The 26227-nt window shown below is 41.1% G+C and overlaps 1 protein-coding gene across 1 annotated transcript in view; it reads left to right on the top strand.

The window, feature by feature from the left end:
* Window positions 1-1092: 1092 nt before the first annotated feature.
* The window catches only part of MGAT5B (alpha-1,6-mannosylglycoprotein 6-beta-N-acetylglucosaminyltransferase B), a 112516-nt gene continuing 87381 nt past the window's right edge, over window positions 1093-26227 (top strand). The window contains exon 1 of the mRNA XM_044298418.1: window positions 1093-1186. The gene's annotated coding sequence lies outside the window, so the exon portion shown is untranslated. The remainder of the gene's footprint in view (window positions 1187-26227) is intronic.

A 26227-nucleotide genomic window follows, 5' to 3' on the forward strand; every position in this document is an offset into this window, starting at 1 on the left:
GCTTAGCAATGCAGCCTGGACACTTCTTCTCCCGCACTTCAGCTAGGGCCCCGAACCAGCTGTTTTATATCAACCCTTGGTTTAGTCTTTTTTTGTTTTTTTTTCCAGACAACTGCTTGAGGACAGCAGAGCCCCCCCCCCCCCCCCCAATCTTTGGAGACCTCAAGCATGTGCTTGGTTTGCATGGTTGTAAAGTCCTCTCATGCAAAAGGTGTGTTCCCAGCGGTTTACTATTTTTACATTTACGGTTGTGTATGCCTCCCGCCAGAACTGTAGCGAGACTCTCCTGCATATGGGGCAAAGGTTCAGTTTTGCCCTACCTAAATACCCTGGCCAAGGTAAAGGGCTTGGCACCCACCCCTGCCCTACTCCACCACTCAACACCCAGTCCCCCTCCCATGGCTATGCCCATGTCCCAAACTCAGTGTGAATAGAGCTATATATTTTAAACTGGTGTATAGTCTCATCTATGTATTTCTGTCCATTCCATACATACAAAATAGAGAAAATGAAGGGAAACTGACTTTCCAATACGTCCGGTCATGGCGGTCAAATGTTAGGACTTTGCGCCATTATTTTATCATGGCGGCATTAGGCATGAAATCGATTTTTGCTGCTTGTGATTGAAGCAATCCATCACCATAAAGGCCAAAAATAAAGCACCGTTATAATATTGCTTAGAATAAATGCAGTCACTGTGAAATTTCTTAAACTTTTTAAATAAATTGCACAACTAAGTATCTATTTTTCGGGGTGATAAGACACTTCCAGCCCTCAGAAGGGCGGGGAAGGGGGATATTCACTTGTCCTACTGAAATGTATATTTTTCCATATCTTGTAGCACATAGATCTCTTCTCGAACCAACATATGTCATCTGTAACACCAGCTTTAGCAAAATAACAAATGACAGCTTTATTGCCGTGGAGAGGGTTAAACATCTCTGGTCTCCTACAGAAGAAAGCGATCCTGCAGTACCACGTTTTTGACAGCAGATGGCGCAGTTGTAGTAGGTGTAATCCAGCTGGCTGAAAACAATGCAGCCTCCACACTCAGCTGGCAGAGCGCAGTGCATGGCCGGGGAAGAAGGTACAGACAGGTTTGTGGAGAAGAGATGGAGCATCCTCTGCCACCCTGGAATAGTCTGTCACCCACTTACCTCTGCTGCTGACTTAACAAGCACTCAGGGTATGATCTCTTCTGAGTTATTGGTTACCTAGGTGTATTGGGCAGCTGGATGCATGATGGATCACTTGATGCTTTGTATGCAAGTGTAGACTGGGGAACCCCTGGCATAGGGATTATATAGAGGACCTGCTATTTTTTACTTACTAGCTGGCTGTATGTGGAAGGACTGTGATGCTGCTGATGAGAGGTATGCTCTAAAATGCATTGCATGAGGCTAAGGTGTTGGCATTATTGTGGGTATTAAAGGGGGTAGGTTTTGTCTGCTATTTCTTAAAGCTGTATACTCTATAAGATGGTAGATATATCATGTGCCATGCACTGGCTCCAAGCACAGCAGTGAACTGTACATATATATATATATATATATATATATATATATACACCAAATCACTGGAAATAGAATACATAGAATGAAGACAGGCTAGGACTCCTGCAGACTAAAGTCATGCATCAATAAAGGGTATAAGACATGATGCAAACCCAGTGCCCATGTGTGAGAGCCATGTGTCACCATATAATCTGGATGCATGAGTGAGATGCATGGTCAGTATAGTCATAGAGAGAGCGCTGCCTCTGTATTCAATGAAACGGTCTATATAGGTGCAGAATCCAGGCTTCTGTCTTCTATACAAGGGGGTGAACTGCACGTATTTATAAATATATGTGTCTGGTGTTTACAAATATTTACTGTTATTTTAATTATTCATTTGTTACATTGTATTTGAAAGATGTACGTCATGTGTCACGTATACTGTATGTAACTAGAGTGTTAGTTACCTAGTTATGGCTGATTATATAATGACATATATGTGTAAAACTCTGTATGTGTCATATAGTAGTAGTGTGCCGTAAAGAATGCCTACAGTGATAGGATGTGAAGGATGCTGATACTTATGACTTATGCTACACATATACTTACAAATACTGATATATATAGAGAGATATATATACACTGTAGACAGATAGATATGTTTACATATTCTCTATATACTGTACCCAAACCGTACATTTGCATCTACATTTTATGTATATATATATAAATATAGGCTTGAAAAAGGCTCATGCTTGGGCCAAAACGTCGCTTTTGCCATCACATGGGTGATTAAAAACATCTTTTGAGAAGATACGCTTGGAGTGCAGTCTGATTTTTTTCATTTTTTTCATATTTATATAAATATATAGATATACACACTTTTATATATTTTGCACATAGAGCATGCATTGATATGTTTGCCTGCCCGCTAATATGCTGTGAAAGGGATGCTGTTATCTGTAGACAGCTTATGCATCAGTCTGCTTAATATCAAGGTCCACAGACTCCGTCTTCCAGACAATACGTCCTTTTCTGAATTAAATACAAAGCGAACACTTAGTGCTGAGCTTTGCTGTAGGTAAGCACTACAAAGGGAACAGCAGGAACAGAGCGTACAGAGCGCTTACTGGCGAGCTCTATCTAGATAGATACATAATGGACGCTGTTATTAACCCACCGTAAGAACCCCTGGAGCGTGTGCTTCCACCTGACTGTAGGTTCAGGTGTTAAGCTGCTCATGCATGGTTCACTTACTTGACAAGTTTTGTTTTTGAGCTTCTCATCAGGTGATTGAACGGGTATGAGCCTCCCACCCACGGCTACAGACCAAGCATAGCCTACAAGCTTGGCAGAGGAAACTTGTTTGAGGGACACATTATATTATTCATTTTTGTATTATCCTCTACACATGAAATAGGAAGTGCACTGATTTGGTATCAGGGTGGGTGTCCACATATGGGGTGGAATCGACGTCATGATCGTAACATGTGAGACCACAGAAAATCACCTGCTTTGAAGTCAACTTTTGCTCTGTGCTTGAAGTTTTCTCGTAGATTGTATTTTAGCCAGTAGGATACTAAACCAAACAAGTGGACAGTGATCAATGTTTGAGACCATGAGCTGGAAACTTGATTTTGGATTGAGATTTTGTGATATCCAATATGTTGCGTATGGACTCTCCTAGATAACCAACAGCAGGTAGTTAGGCTCAACGGGCAGAGTTGGTATCCCTATAGATGGAGTAAACTTAGGCCTCTTTTTGCACGAAAGATACAAATTGTGTCAGGGCGCATTCAATGCAACTTGCTCCATTTCGCAAGCAACTGCAGTCAGTTTTGTCTGCAATTGCATTCAGTGTTTAATTTTTTTACCCGCCCGGGTGCAATCAATTTTGATGCGTTTTTTATGCGCGTGGAAAAAAAAAACGGAAGACTTACAAACATCTCCTAGCAACCATCAGTGAAAAACGCATTGCATCCGGACTGCATCTGGATGCACTGCGTTTTTCACTGAAGCCCCATTCACATCTATGGAGCCAGGGCTGCGTGAAAAACGCAGAATATAGAACATGCTGCGATTCTAATGCGACGCAGAACTGATGTGTGAAAAATAACGCTCATGTACACAGACCCATTGAAATGAATGGGTCAGGATTCAGTGCGGGTGCTATGTGTTCACTTCACGCATTGCACCTGCGCAGAAAACTTTTCACCTGAATTTTATGCCAGAATTGTGGTGCAATTTTGGTACAAAATGATGCCTCTCAGGCCACCCCCATTTTCTTACTAAGCCACACCCCTTTTCTGCTACACCCCTTTCCATCCCCTTTAGGCAAGCTAGGCACAGTGGATTTTTTCTAAAACTAATGTTGCCAAACTGCACCAGAAATGTGCTAAATTTTATTCGGTGTTGCACAGAACAGCAGTGAGGGTTGCATGTGGCCTACGAGACAGAGGTTGTGCACCTCTAGGCATCTAATAAAGTTAACATATAGGTAGGTGTATCACTAAGGGGAAGGCTGCAGGACATGTGCCCCATATGCAGGCTGCCATAGGCGGTGCAAATAAGCAACTCACTCTCGGACAGGGAATTTATTTAGATGTAAAACCAAGGCATCAAACTAAATCTTTGGCTTAGATGGCGGAAGGCCTGGGGCTTTACACTCAGACCCCAACTAATCTGGCGGGAAGCATTAGTTATCTTGTATGCGGGGCAGGGAGATATCGCTCCTGTGCTCTGCCGCAACATTCAACTGTATTGCCATCCTGAGGACAGCGATACAGTTGAAGAGAGAGATAGAGAGATGACTCATTGCTACAGCTCTGCTGTTGCCCCCATTGGCCCTATCTGTCGCCACCTGAGGCAGTTGCCTCATCTCGCCTCATTGGCGGTGCGCCCCTGCTTGTATGCACTCTTAAATACATGAAAATAAAAGCATAAAGTAAAAGTGCAACATGAAGTACATCTGGCACCTGCATATGATAGCATAAAGCTAGATGGTTATTGGGAATGACCAATGGTAGAAAAGGAGCAAAAGAACTGAAAAACCTGAACCATGGAGAGACCTACAAGACACTGAAATTTTGAATTGACATGAAGTCTTGGAAGCAGGGGCGTAACTATAATTCATTGCGGCCCCATAGCAAATAAGATGGGGCCCCCACCACCTAGTGTAAGTAAATGAAAACAGCAGCATAAATAGCAATATCAGAAAAAAACACATTATAGCGAAAATGTTCTTGCACCTGACTGGAGTTCCTCAACCTCTAGGCCTCATAGCAAGTGCTATGGCTATAGTTATGCCCATGCCTGGAGGATTTCTCTCCCTGCTATAATGAGTAGGGAAGTAAATAGCTGTTAGGCCAGAGCAACAATAAGGAACTCTTATAATGAGAGTATTAGGCAAAGCCAAGTGTCCGGAGCTCATTTCATAGCCATAGCCACTTCTTTTACCTCCATGTGGTGATCTCTACTGCTCCATATTCACTGAGTGCATTGGTAGTACAGCATGTATTGGAACATGTATAGCTCATGTTGTGGAGGGTTAGTATACAATATCCACATATCAGCCATTACTTCCAGACTGCCTGCTTAATATTGTGTTCTACACTGTACTGCATACTATCTATGCAGCCTTATTTGCTGAGGGCTGTGATATACTGACTGCATGGTCCGTGTTTCATCCATATAGAAAACAGAAAAGAATTACCGCATGCAAGGCTGCACCTCTATTAATAAAAATATAATTTATTAAACACAAAAGCACAAAAACTCAGAGAGATACAAACATTGTATACAATAAAAACAATGTGTGTGGACTAAATATATGTCCACCACACTACCATATAAACACCTGTTTCTAAATAGAAACATACATGGTCTCAGCCGTGATAATGTACAATACATAGTAAATAGGACATCAAAAGGCATAAAAAATTGCAGATACTTATCATAGTATACAAATCGGCGAGCATGGTGTCTAGGAAGCACACGCCCCACGCGTATCGCCAGGTTCAACTGGCTTCCTCAGGGGTCCACGAAGGAACCCTGAGGAAGCCAGTTGTACCTGGCGATATGCGTGGGGCGTGTCTACCCTAGATACCATGCTTGCCGATTTGTATACTATGATAAGTATCTGCAATTTTTATCTTATGTATGTTATGTCTTATGTTTTTATCTCTCTGAGTTTTTGTGCTTTTGTGTTTAATAAATTATATTTTTATTAATAGAGGTGCAGCCTTGCATGCAGTATTTCTTTTTCAGTTTTCTATATGGTCATCTTTTAGTACCGTGGCTGGCACTCTTTTTCATTGGTGTGCCCCTTATTTCAGCATTCCTACCATGTTTCATCCACTGTCTGTGATCTATCTGTGGTTCTGTGATTTTCATTCTGTGTCATCACATTAAAAAGGCTTTCCAGGACTTATGGTCTATCTTCAAGATAGGTCATCAGCCTTGCATTGTCCGTGAAACTGTGTCATCAGTTTCACGGACAATGCAAGGCTGAAAATTTTTACCTTCTAGCATCTATCCATGAAAACCATGGACCAAACACAGATACTGTAGCATCCGCATTGTATCCATGGTTTTGACTGACCCATGGACTATAATGTGCATGGAAGTTCCCTAATCACGGACAAAATAGAGCATGCTTCCATGGTGTCACCTAAGACTTGTGGTCCATGGTAAACCGTTAATGTGTGAATGCACACATAAAGTCAATAGAGATGCTAGTGGCCTGTGGAGACCATAGACAGCACACATGTTAATCACTGAAGTGTGAAAGAGGCCTTGCACTTACCCATTTTTTCCACTTCCAACACGTCAACTTCAAGAACTGACTGTTTACATGCTGACTGATATATCCCACCTCTTGTCACGTGCCATTGTCATCAATATCAGATTGGTGGAGGTTCAACACCTGATACAGGAATCAGCTGTGTCAGGCAGCCACTGGCGCTAAAAACTATGCAGTGGGCATAGCTTCAAACACAAGGGTCCATCCACTGTGTAGTTTCTGGCACCAGCAGCTGCCTAAAGCAGGAGTTGGACCCCCACCAATTTCATATTGATGACCTATCTTGAAGATAGACCATCAGTATCTAAGTCCTGGAAAGCCTTTTTAATGTGATTCACTTAATTAGTCAGTGCTTTTCATGCTTTGCACCACATTTATGAAGTGATTTAGACACTTTTTTTTCAACAGTACAAGGGGATTTGGCTTAGCCATGGCGGATGGGGCCTATTGTAAAGGGTAGTTTCTTAAAACATACCCAAGTAGTTTTTTTTAAGTTTGCATTATGGCTGTGCTTCTTTGTACAATAATAATTGTGAAGTAACAGTTATGTTTGGGCTTCCCTATTGTTTTTTTCAGCCATATTTTTCCCTGTTTCATCTGCACAGCTAGATGCATTTCACTCAGTAGCATGTGGTGTCTCCCTTCTGTCAGCACTGTATGCAGTGACCTTACTTCCCTTACTTCCCATTATGTTTGTTTGGAGCTCACAGAACAGATAAGGAGGGATACATCTCACTTACAGAAAGGCAGGAGGCTCCTGTGATGTCCTGAAGTGGTTCTTTTATCAGGCTCATGATCTCAGCTAGCTCTGACATGTCCCCACTTCCTCTCTGCCATCTCCTAAGTCTCTCTTACCAGGGATGGATATTGCCTGACAACAGGCAGTGGACTGCAATTTAGTTGGAAGTGAGACCCCTAGTGGTCATAACTTTACTGCTTTTTTCAGGTGGATGCAGGCATATTTTTTAAATGAAGTGAATTAGAAATTTCCTAGCTACACCATCCTCTATTAAATGAAATGAAATTGTGTTAAAGTGCAGTGCCAAAAAATGTGCCAATATTTCAGCTCAAAATTTGAGCCAACTAATACGTGGTTTGGATTTTAACTAGAGTGTGCCAGATTTATCTTAATACAGCACCAGCCATTTTGGAGCATTTTTAGACTGTTTAGTCTCAGTTTACATGATCTAAAAATTAGACAGGATTAGCAAATCTATCCTAGTATGTCTACTTTACGTAGTACTAAGTCAGCATTTGCAAGGTGCGTTATCGTGTGTCTATGTAGAATGGAACATAAGGTTGTAATAGCAGCTTGTATCTGTGTGGCGTCAGCTGTATCTGTATAGTTTATCGTCTGTGGTAGCATCTTCTGGCAAGCTATATAGGGTTGTCTATCATAAATCTGTATTATGGCTGTTTAGCTGTTGTTTGGGGGCACATATTATTTATAAGTAGCAAAAAAAAGACCAAGTTCATTTCTTTTTGTCAAGCCATGTGTGATTGGTCTAATATCCAGTAAGGACAATAAATTTGTACGCTATTACGGTCATTCTGCTGTACCGGGGAACACATTTTATATAAGCAGCACTTTCCATCCGTATTTCCATTATAATTTATCGTAAAGGGTATTTCTAATGTATTTCATTTAGATACAATAATTGAATTTACTATGTAGAAAATACATAGTACGTCTTAACGCTGCGGCTAGCTATTTTTTATAATTAAAAACGTCCTTGAGGTTGGTGGAGACCCACTTCCTTTCTGTAATGTCTGTATATAATGAATGCGAGGAAATTGACAGAGAAATGTCAGTACCACTGTAGCATGCAGTCTACCGCACAAGTCGTAATCTACAGAGACATAATTTGTATAATCCCCCCTGTCCCCAGGGGAGTAGTTCAAGCTTTATGGACCCTGGTGCAAGAGATTGGCTTGGGCCCCAACTTTCCTCAGTGCTTTGTGGCAAGGGACAGGGAAGCACCTAACCTTTCTGCCGCCCTTTAACAAAAATTTAAATGGCGCCCATGCCAAACTTTCATCCTAACCCCTTCCCTTCAGCCCCACTGTTAAATACATATTTGGAAAACATTACATACTGTAATTCTTACATCCAGTAATGTATTCTCTGATGTAGATGTTTTCTTTCCTTAGCTTCTCCATTCAGACCAGACCGCCATGATGATTTCATTTAGCCATCTCTTGTCTCTGCAGACATCTTAGTTTCCTACTTTTCCACCATCCTCCACACCTTCTCAACACCCAATCCTGCCACCCCCAATACAATGCCTACTGTTCTCCCCAATACTATACTGCAGAAATATTCCAGCTGAAAATAAAAGTACCGTACAGATGGTGGCCCCTTTAATAATTATTGGCACACAGTGCCTTTAAAAATAACTGAGCCCCGAAAGTAGTGTAGCTAACACTACTAGTGTAAACATAATGGCCCACAAAATAATTGTGTTAATAAGTTGCGCAAGGGTGCCTCCACCGTAATAGTGCCCCCCAAAGGCCCACCAAAAGAAATAATTATCTGCCAGAGTGCACAGAAATAACGGTACCCCCAATAGTAATAATGCGCCCATTGTGCCCATACTAGTAATTATTTTCCCCAGTAGTAATAATTCACATTATAATGTGTGCCAGTACAAAAATGCCCCCTAATGTGTGTCAGTACAAAAATGCCCCCTTATAATGTGCTCCAGTACAAAAAAAACTTTATAATGTGTGCAATACAGAAAATACCCCCTAATAATGTGTGCCAGTACAAAATATCCCCTTATAATTTGTGCCAGTATAAAAAATATCCCCTTATAATGTGCACCAGGACAAAAATACCCCCTTATAATGCACACCAGCAGAAAAAATACCCCCTGACATAACCCCTTACCTTTCAGATCAGACCCCCATATCACACCTCAGATCGGACCCCATATTAGACCTCAAATTAGACCCCCATATCAGACCTCAAATCAGACTCCAATATCAGATGCTTAGATTAGACCCCCATATCAGAACCCTATATCAGACCTGAAGGCCTCAGTACAGACCCTTATATCAGATCCTTTAATCAGATCCTTATATCAGATCCTCAAATCAGACCTCCATATTAGATCCTCAAATCAGACCCCCATGTCAGATCCACAGATCAGACCCCATATCAGATCCTCAGATCAGACCCCCATATAAAACCTCAGATCTGACCCCCATATCAAACTTCAGATTTGAGTCACCCCCATATCAAACCTCAGACATAACTCCCATCAGACCTCCATGTTAGACTCCCCATATCAGACCTCAGACCAGACCTCTTTTAGACCTCCATGCCAGACCACCATATCAAATCTCAATCAGACTCCCATCGGACCTCAAATCAGACCCCAAATAAATAAATTAACCCTCCTCTTCTGCTTTGCTGCTACTCTTCAGGTCCAGCATTCTCCCCTGCATTCATGCTCCCTGGTTTTCTCAGGACCTACGCTGCACTATGACCTAACTGAATACAACATCAGGTCATAGTGCGTGCACTATGTCCTGGCGCTGTATGCAGTGGGGACAGTGCAGCGCGGGCCCAGAGAAGACCGGCGAGGGGTGAGTAACGAGCTTCACTCTCTGCTCCCAGCACCTCCTACATACCATAATGGAAGCACTCACTAGTATTCACTTTATAAGAAGCACTGACATTTCCCCTCCACTTCTGGGGGAAAAAAAGTCTGTCCTATAAAGCAAAATATATGGTAATTGGAGGTACACCACTGGCTTAGGGTCCTGTTTGCAATTGTGACGGCTGCAAACCCTATAGCTATGCCCCAGCATATTCAGTTAAATGGCTGAGGGAGCAAGAGGTGACCCTGGCGCATCCTACAATCCCCTCAATACCCATTAATAACACTGTCCCACCTGCTGAATGATTTATGATTATTATTACATGTGGTACCAAAATCCCATAGTGCCCTCCCAATAATTTATGACAATGACTTTCTACCTATGCAAAGTTTTGGAGGGAAAAAAACAGACACACTGGACTTTTGACTGTCTGGGTTAGTTCTGTTGTATATGTCTGATGACTTGTTTATGTCTGCAAAAACTGCTTATTCTTTCCCAAAGACTTGCATGGAAGCTCTATACAAGTCTATGATGGACAGAAATTGTTACAGTGTTTCTGTTAAGGCTGTGATTCTCCTCTCCATCACTGCCACTAGAAGGTTTTAGTTCAGCTATAAACTATATAAGGAGACCAGTCAGAGCCACCGAAGTGATGTCTGGTGAGAAGCATGCTATTGTTATTGTCCCGTGGACCCTACCTTATAGTAGCTATAGTAGTTTAAACCCCTCTTCCCAGAGACGAGGGAGTGACAGAGCCTTATTTGTGTGTATAGTGTATAGCAGTGGTCTACAACCAGTCTTTCGAGAGCCATATGTGATTTGCAACCCTTACTGTGTGACCCTATGTGCGTACTATAATATGACATCCACGTTAACAATATTTCAGACATATCCTACCCCTGAACAGTGTTGTTTTTGGTGGTGGAAAACCAGAGGCTCAAATTTTGAACGGAGATATTTATGTGCAAATTGAATGGTGTGATCGTGATCTTCTATGTGGCCACCCACTGACCTTTACGCAAAATTTACTGGGGCCCACAAGGTATGAAAGGTTAGGGATCTCTAGTGGATAGGGTTTCTTTCCTACTTTTTTTTCTCCCTCCCGCTAATAATAACGAGAGAACTCTGCTCCACCTACCCCTATCTATACAGCAAAGCTGACAAGTGAGCTACAGAAAAGCGCAGGCGACTACTCTAATTGCCAGTGTGACTGACAAAACTGATCTGTCAGGATCTTCCTCAACAGGACAAGAAAATGAGACAGTCTCTGATTCTCTGTCCTGTTGATAAAAACAGATCCTGGCGGAAACTAACCCCCACTTTTAAAAATATTGTTCTGTCCATGGAGCCCTTGTGATTACTAAGGTGTTGTTATAAGCTAAATCTGCTGGCTCGTTTTGATAAAAAAACGTTTTATCTAACCTGTCAGTCATATAGTTAAGGTGCCCAGGGCGTTTCTCATGGACTGAAGATGCCGCCCGCCGCCGCTGCCGTTGGTGCCCAGCTCCTCCTCTGCTCTCGTCAGCGCCGCCTGAAAATCATGAGATACGCCTCCGGCTCTCCCTCACTCCCCCCTCCTTCTTTTCTAAGATCCCGCGCGTGCGCACAGGCCTGTGCCTGATGCGCCCGTGCAGACTTTTCGGTTCAGCCTCATTGAGCGAAGTGCGCATCCGCGAGCACTTCGCTCAACCTCCCGATAACGCGAACACTGCCGCACGCGCGGGATCTTAGAAAAGAAGGAGGGGGGAGTGAGGGAGAGCCGGAGGCGTATCTCATGATTTTCAGGCGGCGCTGACGAGAGCAGAGGAGGAGCTGGGCACCAGCGGCGGCGGGCGGCATCTTCAGGCCATGAGAAATGCCCTGGGCGCCTTAACTATATGACTGACAGGTTAGATAAAACGTTTTTTTTATCAAAACGAGCCATCAGATTTAGCTTATAACAACACCTTAGTAATCACAAGGGCTCCATGGACAGAACAATATTTTTAAAAGTGGGGGTTAGAAACTGGTGACAGAGTCCCTTTAACCATGATGGAAACCCCAAACCTGTGGATGCATTAAACAGATTTTCTAGGACTTAGATATTGATCACCGATCCTTAACATAGGTAATCAATTTCAGATCAGTGGGGGTCCAACTCCATTCCCCCCCATCCCCCATTATTCAGCTATGTCAAGCAGCTGCTGGAACCATTTTCCAGTACCAGTGTACTGCAGCTTAGCTTCCATTAACTGTGAACTAAGCTGCAATACTCCGGCATGACACAATGTCAGCTGAACATGATCAGGACAGGTTTTCAATGTACATGTTTCCATTCACAATGCATACTACCTTGTTATATAATTAAAGGGGTCGTCTGGGATTTTAAGAAACTTGGGTAACGGCATGAAATGGTCTAAAATAAAAAAAATAACCCCTGATCTTTTATTGATGACATTACATACGGCCTTAGCAGTGATGCTTGCATGTATGGCATAGTGCTTGCTGCAGCAGCAACTCAGGACCGGCAGCGACCACTGGAGCTGAGACATTGGAGTGGCGGTGGATTTAATGCATAAGTACAGGTTTTCTTTCTGTTTTATACTATTTCATGCCCATATGCAAGATTTTAAAAACTCAGAACAACCACTTTAAGATTTATTTACAAAATGTGTTGGGCGCTCCATCATAAATTCCATAAAAATAGCGTGGCAGGCGCAGCACTATGAAGTGCCTTTTGCTCTGTGGCATTAGAAGAATTCTTATATCTCTGACTTTTAGTCTAAACAGACTGTCTATTACTCTGTAATTCTTCTAGCGCCGTTCTATGGAAACAGTAGGCTTTAAGAGCACACCAAATGCTTGAAATAACTTCTTTATTAACTTCAACTTTTCTTCATATATAACACTGCCGCCTCCGCAGCAGATAGTCCATGTACATAAAACGTGTCGAAAAGATATCACAAAATGTTGGTATGCATAAGATGGTGGTTAAACTGTTCAAACTTGTCATTCAACATAAAATGGTGGATATATTTCTCTCTTGAGTATCTGTACTCTGTCTTAAGTTATTTAAGCCCTTTATGATCTCTCTGAGAGGTATATCTGAGGTCTAACTAATAGTTCACTTGCTGAATTTGGTCGCAATTTGCAGTATACAGTTAGCAGTAACTATTTGCAGATTGGTTAAGTATGATCTGGTATGGTTTTATGCAATTTCGATTGCAATATGGAATTTGAATGGTTGCAATTGTGAACTTTGTGGTTTGCAATTAGTGGAACTGTAAGTAAACACCCATATAACTGGTTCAGTATACAGTTCCAATCACTACATTAACAATAGGAAACTTATATAACTGTTTTAAATACCTATTTTTTGCCTCTCTGCTTCCGTAAAAAACTGCTCTTGGTGGAGTGAATGTCTGTTCAGCTTCCCTCTTTCTGGTGTAATGATTCCAGCAGCTCCTGCTAGGGGAATTTCCCACACAGGCTGTGGCGGTGAAAACTCTTGCTGTGTGTGAGGCTGACTGTGATTAGTTGAGACTGTGGCTCAGCAAAATCAGTTTAACTCTATGCTTTCTGTTTTTTCTGCTGTGTCATTGAGCTTACCTCACATCTATATAATGAATCTTAAAGGCATATTATCTTTTCTACTTCTGTAAACACAATATATATAACAGTTATATGACATTCAAACATGAAGTCACTGTAAATAACTCTGCTTTTGTCTTTAACACACAAACATAGGAACTGTATTAAGGTTATTGGCAGGTATAGCTGTATAAACACACAAGCTATATTAGCAACCTAGGACAGGTCTTAGCTGGCCAGCTACACTCCCACCAAAATTACCTATATTTCTATGTTCGTAGTGGTAGGACTTGAACATGAATTTGAGGAATTTTCCATCAGGTTCTCCACTTCCAAGTAGAACAACTAACTTCTGTATAGGACGTTCCAACTTGAGTGGAGTAGTGAGACGTTTTCCTTTTTTGTCAAGTTTTGAGTCTCCTATTTGTAAAAACACTCTTCTTACTAGTTTGTTTTCATCCTTTTGAACTTCTAGAACTTTGGGCAATTTCCATTGAGTTCTAAGTACATCTTCTTCTTTAAATAACACTATGTCGCCAACTTGAACATTTGTTCTGGGTGTTTGCCATTTACTTCTTAGCACCAGATTGGCTAAGTACTCTTTCCTCCATTTATTCCAAAACTGTTCTGATAGATATTGAACTTTTCACCATCTCCTTTTGGCATATAAATCCTCTTTGGTAAACTTGCCAGGTGGTGGCTCTATGTAATCAGACTTAAGGTGAAGTAGATAGTTGGGAGTTAAGGGGTCCAAACTTGTTGGATCGTTGATGTTATCAACTGTAAGTGGACGACTGTTAACAATAGACATTACTTTATAGAATAGGGTCCTAAGTGAAGCATCATCTATTCTTCCGATGTTCTTTTTCAACACCGAACTTAATACATTTCTTACAGTTCTGATTTTTCTTTCCCAAACTCCTCTTGTATGGCTTGCATGTGGAGCATTCATGTGCAAATCACACAGTTTCTCTAAAAAATACTCAGTTACTTTTTCTTTATCGATCTCTTTTAGAGCTTTCTTCAATTCATTCTTTGCTCCGACCAAATTAGATCCTTGGTCAGATCTAAGCTCTCTGACAATACAATGACTATGAAACATCTCAAGGCGTTGATGAATGCATCAGTTGACATATCTTCTAACATTTCCAGGTGAATTGCTCTGGAGCTTAGACATGTAAATATAAGTCCATATCTTTTGTACTCTTTGCAGTTCTGTTTGGTGATGAATGGGCCAAAAAATCCATTTCGCTATAAAGAAATGGTGGTGATGGTCTTCCGGTAAATCTGCCATTCTTTGTTCTTCGGTAGGTCTACGTGTCTTTCTGCAGACTACACATTTACTTATATACTTTGCCATAACTTTTCTTCCTTTCACTATCCAGTAACCACCTTCTCTCAAACAGCTGTGGGTAAAGCTTCTTCCTTGATGCAAGGATTTGTTGTGGTAGTGATCAATAATCAATCTTGTGAAGGTAGAGTTTTTGGGTAGAATTGCTAGATGCTTCACTCTGCTAGGTAATGATGCATTTTCCAGTCTCCCTCCCACCTTCAGTATACCATTCTGCAGAACAAGATTGAGCTTGTGCAATGGGTGGTTGTTTGGAAGCCTTTTAGGTGCTTGACTAAGTCTCTTCAAATCTTCACTGTAGAATCTCTGTTGAATGAGTCTTATGACTGTTTCTTCAGTTTTTATTCCTTCTTCTACATTCAACAATTCCTTCTTTCTGATTCTCTTTTCCAAATGTTGAATTCGAGTTACTACGTTTATGACCGTATTCCATTTTGAACATCTGGCTAGTCTTTCAAGTATGTCATCTTGACACTTGGCAGCAGTGCTCAATGTTTGTACAACTTTTACTTCTGGATCACCCATAGACAATTCTGTATAACCTTTACTGGGCGTGATTTCCTTTTCCCAAAGGAACTTTGGGCCTGTGAACCAATTAGAATTTTTCAATTCTGTTACATTCAGGCCTCTTGAAGCCTGATCTGCTGGGTTATGTTTTGTGTCAATGTGATGCCAATGTTCTGGATTTGTTATTTCCCGAATTTTCTCAGTTTTGTTGGTGACAAAGATATGGAATCTTCGAGCTTCCCCATAACCAGGGCACAGTGTATCTTTTCTTGTCCTATTACTCTGATGTAGAAGAACCATACCATAACTGGCATCTGAAAAATGATGAAGTTCTATTTTCTTGTACTTTCCGAAATCATGAGGTACAAAACATCTGGGTATCCAAACTTCTCTCAAGTTTTGCAAGTCTCTTATCCAACTCTCCCACCTTGGCCTCAAATTTTTAGGTATGAGCTCGTCCCATCCCAACTTCTGTCTGCATAATTCTTGTAGTATTTCTTTTGCTTTAAGGATCACTGGGGCCAAGAATCCCAATGGATCAAATATAGAAGCCACTGTAGAAAGAATGGTGCGTCTAGTTGCAATTTTCTCTTCAATAGATACTTCAAAGAAGAACTTGTCATTCTCTACATTCCATCCCAATCCAAGTACATTCTGGACTGGAAGATGATCATCTTTCATCTACATAAAAGTTTTTCTTCAGAAAATTTGCTGCTGATGGGCAATCCTTTTCATTCTGATCGGCCAGGTCCTTCATACCATAATTGGCGCAACCTGGAGACGATGCTGCTCAAAACAAGTGTACTTTGATTCTGTATTCTGCTGGCTCTGAATCTGAATCTCCGTCCTCCAACCATAGAAACCTCAGGAAGTCTCTATCTTCATTCTTCACATGAAACTGGTGGAATATCTTTTCAACGTCATACATGACCGCTACGGGATACTTTTTGAATCTTTAGAGTACTCCAGGCAGAGTGTTTGTCAGATCTAGTCCTTTTAGTAGATGATTGTTCAATGCAACACCATCGTACTTTCCTGAGTAATAAAATACTACTCTAATATTATCTGGTTTCTTTGAGTGGTAAACACCTTGATGTGGGATGTACCACACTTCTTCTTTTTTAGGTTGGTTATTTACTTTCTCTGCATGTCCTTTTTTGAGGATACCGTCCATGGATTTCAAATAATCATTCTTGAGTTTGGGATCTCTTCCCATCCTTTTCTTAAAGTATTTCAATCTTGCTAGGGCAAGATTTCTGTTATTTGGCAGACAAGGTTGTTCTCTAAAGGGTAAGGGCATTTCAAGATGACCTTGTTGATTCTGTTGAATACTTTCCTATAGAGTGTGTACGAACTTTATGTCTTCTTCGGATACACTCTTTTCTTTAGAACTTACTGTATGTCTTCAAACTCGGATTCAAGGATCTTCTTGAGTACTTTTGCTGGACTTACAGTTGGTAACTCTTGGACATATATTCGATGACACAATCCTGTCACCTGTCTTGAGTTTGCGATCTGCTGTTTTCCTCCAACAACACCCCATCCTAGATCAGTTTGAACAGCGTAGGGTTCAGCCTTTCCTACTGTGATTATCTTTCGTGGTACCAAGGCTTCGGGACAATCATAACCTATCAACAGTCCAACACCAAACTCCTTCAGCGGGGACATTTCATGAGATATGACAGATAGGTGCTCCCATTTATTGGCTGTTTTGACGGGTAGGTATGCAATCTCGATCTAGAGGTATATAGTCTTTTGTATAAACTGGAGGTAGATATCTCTCACAGGCCTTTCTTCTAAGGATTTTAAGACGTAAGATGATGTTACTGGATTACATGCTATCCGTGCTTCCTCATTGACGAACTCAGAGAACTCTTTAAAACTTGTGAAGTTCTTACCTAGATCTGTTTAGTCACGTAGCGATTCCATCTAGAAGCCACTTCTTCAGGTAGCTTAGTTAGCATCCTGTGGTTTTCTAGATAGTTGTTTAGTACTTCCAGTCCTTGAACATGTGGGATGGCATTGCTGCATGCTTGCAGGAAGTCACCATACTTTTGGAGTCTGAAATGTTCTTTAGGACCTATTTTAGGTCAGTTATTCAGTTTATCTCTAAAGGCTCTTTGTACTAAGAATGGATGACCATATCGTGCATTAAATTTTTCCCAAGCTTGCTTGTAGGCTTCTTAGTCTTTTCTATAGAAGTTACCTTCAATAACTTCCTTGGCTTCTCCACCAACATATCTCTGAAGGTAGAATAACTTGTTGACTGGACTGAAGCAATGATGCTCAATGATCATTTCAAAACTTGCCTCCACTCTATGATCTTCAGTACGTCTCCTGAAAATACAGTAGGTTCCGTAACGGGAAGTCTAGCTAAGACTGTTCTCTGTTGTCTTGCTGGGAAAATAGTTGTAACACTCTCCTGAGCATTGCCGTGACATCTAGGAATAGAATCATCCGGTTCTATTTTCTTACTTAGTTTTGAATTAGGTGAGTCCCTTTCTTTATCTTTTCTGGTAGAGATAGAGGGTATATCCTATCACTGGAGTAGGCCTCTCTTTGTCTTTCTGAGCAGGGATGGAAGGATAAAGACTTATTTCCTCACTAAGTGCTGGAGATTTCCTTCCATTCTCTTGGGAGTATGTAGGAAAGTAGAAGTTTGCCTCTTCACTTAGTACAGATTTGAACCTATCACTACTCTGATTCATATCCTCTTCGTGTCCTCTGAGTCTGGCTTCAATGATCTTAACTTCTTTCTGCCTTTCCAGACTTTTCATCTGTTTGCGCTGTGCTTCCATTTCAGCTTCCATTTCATGGCGCTGTGCCTTCATTTCAGCTTCCATTTGCTCTCCCTGTGCCTCCATTTCAGCTTCCATTTGATGGCACTGTGCTTCCATTTGACAGCGCTGTGTCTCAATGGCAGCTTCCATCTCAATTTATGCTCTCTTGATAGCAAGTTGCTCAGCAAATTCATTTCTTTTGGCTGAAGTACTTGAGGACTCTGATATGTGGGTGACACTTCTGCTAGTGAAGGAAGTTACACTTGAGATTGTGGTTACACCTAAGGAGCTAGCATAGTCTCTCATAAAAAGCTCATTCATTATACTTCTTGATTTAACTTCATCATAGTTAGCTGCAGATGAAAGTTCTCTCATGAGCTTTACTAAATCTTTAGTGACTGCAGTACATGTGTCCATGTTCCTTACACTATCCTGGGAAGATGTCGTAAACGACCGCAGATTGACATACCGTATGCTGCCATAAGCCCTGATTCTTCTACCGTCTCTACCATATCACTTAAGTTCCTTTTTATACTTTCTTGTTTTAGCTTTCCACGAATGCCTCTAATGTATAATTTCCGCTTATCATACATTCGGGCCAAACTTTTTCGCTTTTAATGCTGCTTCTTGCTCCAGATTTTCCAGCATCTTTGGGGTCTATTTTCTGGCATGTGATGAACGCCTTAGTTCAAATGCTTGGGCTATATTGGTTTGAGGCAAGACTAATGCTGCATCAGACTCTTCTACCTCAGACAGGTTCCCATGCTCTTCAACTTCTACTCCAGGCATCCTCAAACTGCGGCCCTCCAGCTGTTGCAAAACTACAACTCCCAGCATGCCCGAACAGCCTACAGGTATCAGCCTACAGCAGGGCATTGTGGGAGTTGTAGTTTTACAACAGCTGGGGGGCCGCAGTTTGAGGATGCCTGTTCTACTCTATCTATCTTTTTTTTATCCTCTAACAGTAGCATGCTAATACTAGGCTCAAACATTTTACTTTAAATGCAATACTGACAATCAATACGAATAATAAGATGCCTTTCACTTTAAATGCAATATTGACAAATGCAGAAATAAATAACTTTCACTTTAAATGTAACAGCGATAAATGCAGGCAAAATAACTTTCACTTTAAATGCTTTAGAGTCCATATACTACACACTGTCCTTTGTTTTTACTTTACAGTCTCTTATTTCTGAACACAAAAAAGTCTCTTTATTCCAAAGCTTATATGCAATGATAAGTATTAAAAGGAAAGCTCTGACCTTATTCTGAAGAGCAGGAACAAATGTCAGTCTTAAAGGAGACGTATCTTTTCTTGATGTGTTGCGATCCTTGCGCTGACTTGCGATGCTTTGTGATGACTTACGATGCTCTATGATGACTTGCGATGCTCTGTGATGACTTGCGATGCTCTGTGCAGACTTGCGATGCTCTGTGCAGACTTGCGATGATCTGTGCAGACTTGCGATACTTTGTGCAAACTTGCGATGCGCTGGCTTTGATACGCTGCTGCAGGCTTTGGGCCTAGTGGTGTGAAACTAGCTGGCTGCAGTACGTGGTCTCTCTGTGGATAGCGGTGCGGGCACTCTAACTCTGGACTTTGGCCTCCCACCATTTGTCTATTTCTCTCTTTAGGGATCGCAGGAGGGTTGGCGCTCTTTCTCTGACTATTTTTCCTTTGCCGTTATGCCACTTTAAGAGTCGGCTGCAGTTTGACTAATGCACATGTTCTATGGCCTCTATGGTAACTCCGCTTAGGTGTCATTGATTGCTCACTCAGGGAACAGTTGCTGTGTGGCGGTATATGCTGGCGCTCTGCTGTTCGAATGCGCTCTTTACTGTGCAAGTTGAGAAGCGCTATCACTTCGCCCTCTGAGGGTAAAAGTTCCACTGTGGCAGGCCTTTTGCGCTGTGGCATTAGAAGAATTTTCATATCTCTGACTTTTAGTCTAACCAGACTGTCTATTACGCTGTAATTCCTATAGTGCTGTTCCATGGAAACAGTAGGTTTAAAAAGCACACCAAATGCTTGAAATACCTTCTTTATTAACTACAACTTTTCTTCATATATAACACTGCCGCCTCTGCAGCAGATAGTCCATAACACGTGTTGAAAAGATATCACAAAATGGCGGTATGCATAAGATGGTGGTTAAACTGTTCAATCTTGTCATTCAACATAAAATGGTGGATATATTTCTCTCTTGAGTATCTGTACTCTATCCTTAAGTTATTTAAGCACTTTATGATCTCTCTGGGGGGTATATCTGAGGTCTAACTAATAGTTCACTTGCTGAATTTGGTCGCAATTTGCAGTATGCAGTTAGCTGTAACTATTTGCAGATTGAGTATGATCTGGTATGGTTGTATGCAATTTGGATTGCAAAATGGAATTTAAATGGTTGAAATTGTGAACTTTGTTGTTTGCAATTGAATTGTTGGAACTGTAAGTAAACACACATATAAAACTGGTTCAGTATACAGTTCCAATCACTACATTAACAATAGGAACATTATATAACTGTTTTAAATACCTATTTTGGCCTCTCTGCTTCCATAAAACACAGCTCTTGGTGGAGTGAATGTCTGTTCAGCTTCTCTCTTTCTGGTGTAATGATTCCAGCTGCTAGGGGAATTTCCCACACAGGCTGTGTGTGAGGCTGGCTGTGATTGGTGAAAACTCTGGCTGTGTGTGAGGCTGGCTGGGATTGGTCAAGACTCCTGCCCAGCAACAACAGTTTAACTTTATGCCTTCTGTTGTTTCTGCTGTGTCATTGAGCTTATCTCACATCCTTATAATGAATCTTAAAGGCATATTATCTTTTTCTGCTTCTGTGAATACAATATATATAACAGTTATATGACATCCAAACATGAAGTCCCTGTAAATAACTCTGCTTTTGTCTTTAAAACACAAACATAGGAACTGTATTAAGGTTAATGGCAGGTCTAGCTGTATAAACACACAAGCTATTTTAGCAACCTAGGACAGGTCGTAGGTGGGCAGCTACAGGTGCCATTGGTGTACATCATGTAATGGATTTGGCACTCCCATCAGTTTTGTTGTTTGGCTCCTATGATGGCGCAGCCTTCCATTACTGTATAAGGGCTCATTCAGACGGCCATAGGGTTTTCCAGTATGCAAAACACGGATACAGGCCCGTGTGCTTTCCGCATTTTGCAGACCGCACATGGCCGGAACTATGATAGAAAATTCTTATTCTTGCCTGCAATTGCGGACTAGAATAGTTAATGCTCTTTTTTTTTTTTGCAGGGCAATTTTACAGGAATTACGGTTTGCTGTCCACCTTTTTTGTAGCCCCATTGAAATGAATTAAAATGAGTGGGTCTGCTCCCATTCCGCAAAATTGCAGAACGGATACGAATTCATTCATACGATCATGTGAATGAGCCCTAAGAGGGATTCAGCCTGGCCATGAGTTGTGTATGGGTTAGGAAGCTATCACACTTGTTGCAGATTTAGACTTCACTGCAGGAACGACAGTGTTACTACAGGTTCCAGTTTTCCGCCATGAACATACAGTGCCAGGTTAAACAAGTGACATTACTTCTTAAGCATAATACGGCAATCACAAGCAATCATTGTTCTTTTCCGCAGTGTTTTAACTGCTTACCTGCAGGATTAGTAGACTGCGGTGCTGCTGTTTAGGAATCACAGGGATTTGGCACATTAGCCTCAGGTTTTCAGTGTGCCGCTATGACCTATGTCACGCTTAGCAGTAATGTGCACTACAGCGTATAATAAGAGCCACTGCGTTTCCATAACAACTGATATTTTTCGATGGTCTGACCGCTCTCCAAAAATGTTGAAGTTCTTAATCAATAGAAAAACTAATTTTGATATATCAGTGGGCATACAGCTGAACTGTTTAACTTCAATATACGTGTGGCGCTCCAGTGAACAGTTCAAATTAAATAATACCTAAGGAGAGCTCTTTTTAAGCCATAAAAATATGGGTCACAGGGAACATTGATAAATAACACCATAACTATTCCATAGCAAGTGAAGCCTAATTGTACCACAGAAATGCCCCATAAGGGGGCGTAAGACGTAATTATGAGGTCTCATAGCAAAACTTGGAATAGGGCTCCATGCATGCCATGACCACTTTCAGTAGCAAGTCCAGAATGTGAAAAGCACAGATTATTTTGGCTTAATGCACAGAGCTAATGCACATAGTAATGTCATACTAGTGGGATAACATAATTGCCAGCTGTCCCGAGTTTGCAGGGACAGTCCCAGGCCAGAAATGGTTGGGGATAAAATAACCTCGCCCATAAGTGGGTGTTTCTAGGCTGAGTATTCCCAGTGCGTGGTTTTGTTTGCCTCAATTTTACCAACCTAAATGTTGAGATAATGAGCACAGTGAAGTTAGAACACAGGGATAATGCACAAAGTGATGTCACAGTACATGTATAATAAACACAGTGATCTCACAGCACAGGAATAATAAACACAGTGATCTCACAGTACATGATAATAAACACAATGATGTCACAGTACAGGGTTAATAAACATAATGATGTCACAGCACAGGGATAATAAACAGTGATGTCACAGTACAGGGATAATAAACACAGTGATGTCACAGTACAGGAATAATAAACACAGTGATGTCACAGCACAGGGTTAATAAACATAATGATGTCACAGCACAGGGATAATAAACAGTGATGTCACAGTACAGGGATAATAAACACAGTGATGTCACAGCATAGGGATAATAAACACAGTGATGTCACAGCACAGGGATAATAAACACAGTGATGTCACAGCACAGAGATAATAAACACAGTGATGTCACAGTACAGGGATAATAAACACAGTGATGTCACAGTACAGGGATAATAAACACAGTGATGTCACAGCACAGGGATAATAAACACAGTGATGTCACAGCACAGGGATAATAAACACAGTGATGTCACAGTACAGGGATAATAAACACAGTGATGTCACAGTACAGGGATAATATACACAGTGATGCCACAGCACAGGGATAATAAACACAGTGATGTCACAGTACAGGGATAATAAACACAGTGATGTCACAGCAAAGGGATAATAAACACAGTTATATCACAGCACAGGGATAATAAACACAGTGATGTCACAGCATAGGGATAATAAACACAGTGATGTCATAGCACAGGGATAATAAACACAGTGATGCCACAGCACAGGGATAATAAACACAGTGATGTCATAGCACAGGGATAATAAACACAGTGATGTCACAGTACAGAGATAATATACACAGTGATGTCACAGTACAGAGATAATATACACAGTGATGCCACAGCACAGGGATAATAAACACAGTGATGTCACAGTACAGAGATAATATACACAGTGATGCCACAGCACAGGGATAATAAACACAGTGATGTCATAGCACAGGGATAATAAACACAGTGATGTCACAGTACAGAGATAATATACACAGTGATGCCACAGCACAGGGATAATAAACACAGTGATGTCACAGCACAGGGATAATAAACACAGTGATGTCACAGTACAGGAATAATAAACACAGAGATGTCGCAGTACAGGAATAATAAACACAGTGATGTCATAGCACAGGGATAATAAACACAGTGATGCCACAGTACAGGAATAATAAACACAGTGATGTCATAGCACAGGAATAATAAACATAGTGATGTCACAGCACAGGGATAATAAACACAGTGATGTCATAGCACAGGAATAATAAACACAGTGATGTCACAGCACAGGGATAATAAACACAGTGATGTCACAGCACAGGAATAATAAACACAGTGATGTCACAGCACAGGGATAATAAACACAGTGATGTCACAGTACAGGGATAATAAACACAGTGATGTCACAGTACAGGAATAGTAAACACAGAGATGTCGCAGTACAGGAATAATAAACACAGTGATGTCATAGCACAGGGATAATAAACACAGTGATGTCACAGTACAGGGATAATAAACACAGTGATGTCATAGCACAGGAATAATAAACACAGTGATGTCATAGCACAGAGATAATATACACAGTGATGCCACAGCACAGGGATAATAAACACAGTGATGTCACAGCACAGGGATAATAAACACAGTGATGTCACAGCACAGGGATAATAAACACATTGATGTCACAGCACAGGGATAATAAACACAGTGATGTCATAGCACAGGGATAATAAACACAGTGATGTCACAGCACAGGAATAATAAACACAGTGATGTCACAGCACAGGGATAATAAACACAGTGATGCCACAGCACAGAGATAATAAACACAGTGATGTCACAGCACAGGGATAATAAACACAGTGATGTCACAGCACAGGGATAATAAACACAGTGATGTCACAGCACAGGGATAATAAACACAGTGATGTCACAGTACAGAGATAATAAACACAGTGATGTCACAGCACAGGCATAATAAACACATTGATGTCACAGCACAGGGATAATAAACACAGTGATGTCACAGCACAGAGATAATAAACACAGTGATGCCACAGTACAGGGATAATAAACACAGTGATGTCACAGTACAGAGATAATATACACAATGATGCCACAGCACAGGGATAATAAACACAGTGATGTCACAGCACAGGATTAATAAACACAGTGATGTCACAGTACAGGAATAATAAACACAGTGATGTCACAGTACAGGGATAATAAACACAGTGATATCACAGCACGGGGATAATAAACACAGTGATGTCACAGCACAGGGATAATAAACACAGTGATGTCATAGCACAGGGATAATAAACACAGTGATGTCACAGCACAGGGATGATAAACACAGTGATGTCACAGTACAGGGATAATAAACACAGTGATATCACAGCACGGGGATAATAAACACAGTGATGTCACAGCACAGGGATAATAAACACAGTGATGTCATAGCACAGGGATAATAAACACAGTGATGTCACAGCACAGGGATAATAAACACAGTGATGTCATAGCACAGGGATAATAAACACAGTGATGTCACAGCACAGGGATAATAAACACAGTGATGTCGCAGCACAGGAATAATAAACACAGCAATGTCACAGCACAGGAATAATAAACACAGTGATGTCATAGCACAGAGATAATATACACAGTGATGCCACAGCACAGGGATAATAAACACAGTGATGTCACAGCACAGGGATAATAAACACAGTGATGTCACAGCACAGGGATAATAAACACATTGATGTCACAGCACAGGGATAATAAACACAGTGATGTCATAGCACAGGGATAATAAACACAGTGATGTCACAGCACAGGAATAATAAACACAGTGATGTCACAGCACAGGGATAATAAACACAGTGATGCCACAGCACAGAGATAATAAACACAGTGATGTCACAGCACAGGGATAATAAACACAGTGATGTCACAGCACAGGGATAATAAACACAGTGATGTCACAGCACAGGGATAATAAACACAGTGATGTCACAGTACAGAGATAATAAACACAGTGATGTCACAGCACAGGCATAATAAACACATTGATGTCACAGCACAGGGATAATAAACACAGTGATGTCACAGCACAGAGATAATAAACACAGTGATGCCACAGTACAGGGATAATAAACACAGTGATGTCACAGTACAGAGATAATATACACAATGATGCCACAGCACAGGGATAATAAACACAGTGATGTCACAGCACAGGATTAATAAACACAGTGATGTCACAGTACAGGAATAATAAACACAGTGATGTCACAGTACAGGGATAATAAACACAGTGATATCACAGCACGGGGATAATAAACACAGTGATGTCACAGCACAGGGATAATAAACACAGTGATGTCATAGCACAGGGATAATAAACACAGTGATGTCACAGCACAGGGATGATAAACACAGTGATGTCACAGTACAGGGATAATAAACACAGTGATGTCGCAGCACAGGAATAATAAACACAGCGATGTCACAGCACAGGAATAATAAACACAGTGATGTCACAGCACAGAGATAATATACACAGTGATGTCACAGCACAGGGATAATAAACACAGTGATGTCACAGCACAGGAATAATAAACACAGTGATGTCACA

Source organism: Bufo gargarizans, chromosome 6 (genome assembly GCF_014858855.1).
Source record: "Bufo gargarizans isolate SCDJY-AF-19 chromosome 6, ASM1485885v1, whole genome shotgun sequence".
NCBI classification, from domain to species: Eukaryota; Metazoa; Chordata; class Amphibia; order Anura; family Bufonidae; genus Bufo; species Bufo gargarizans.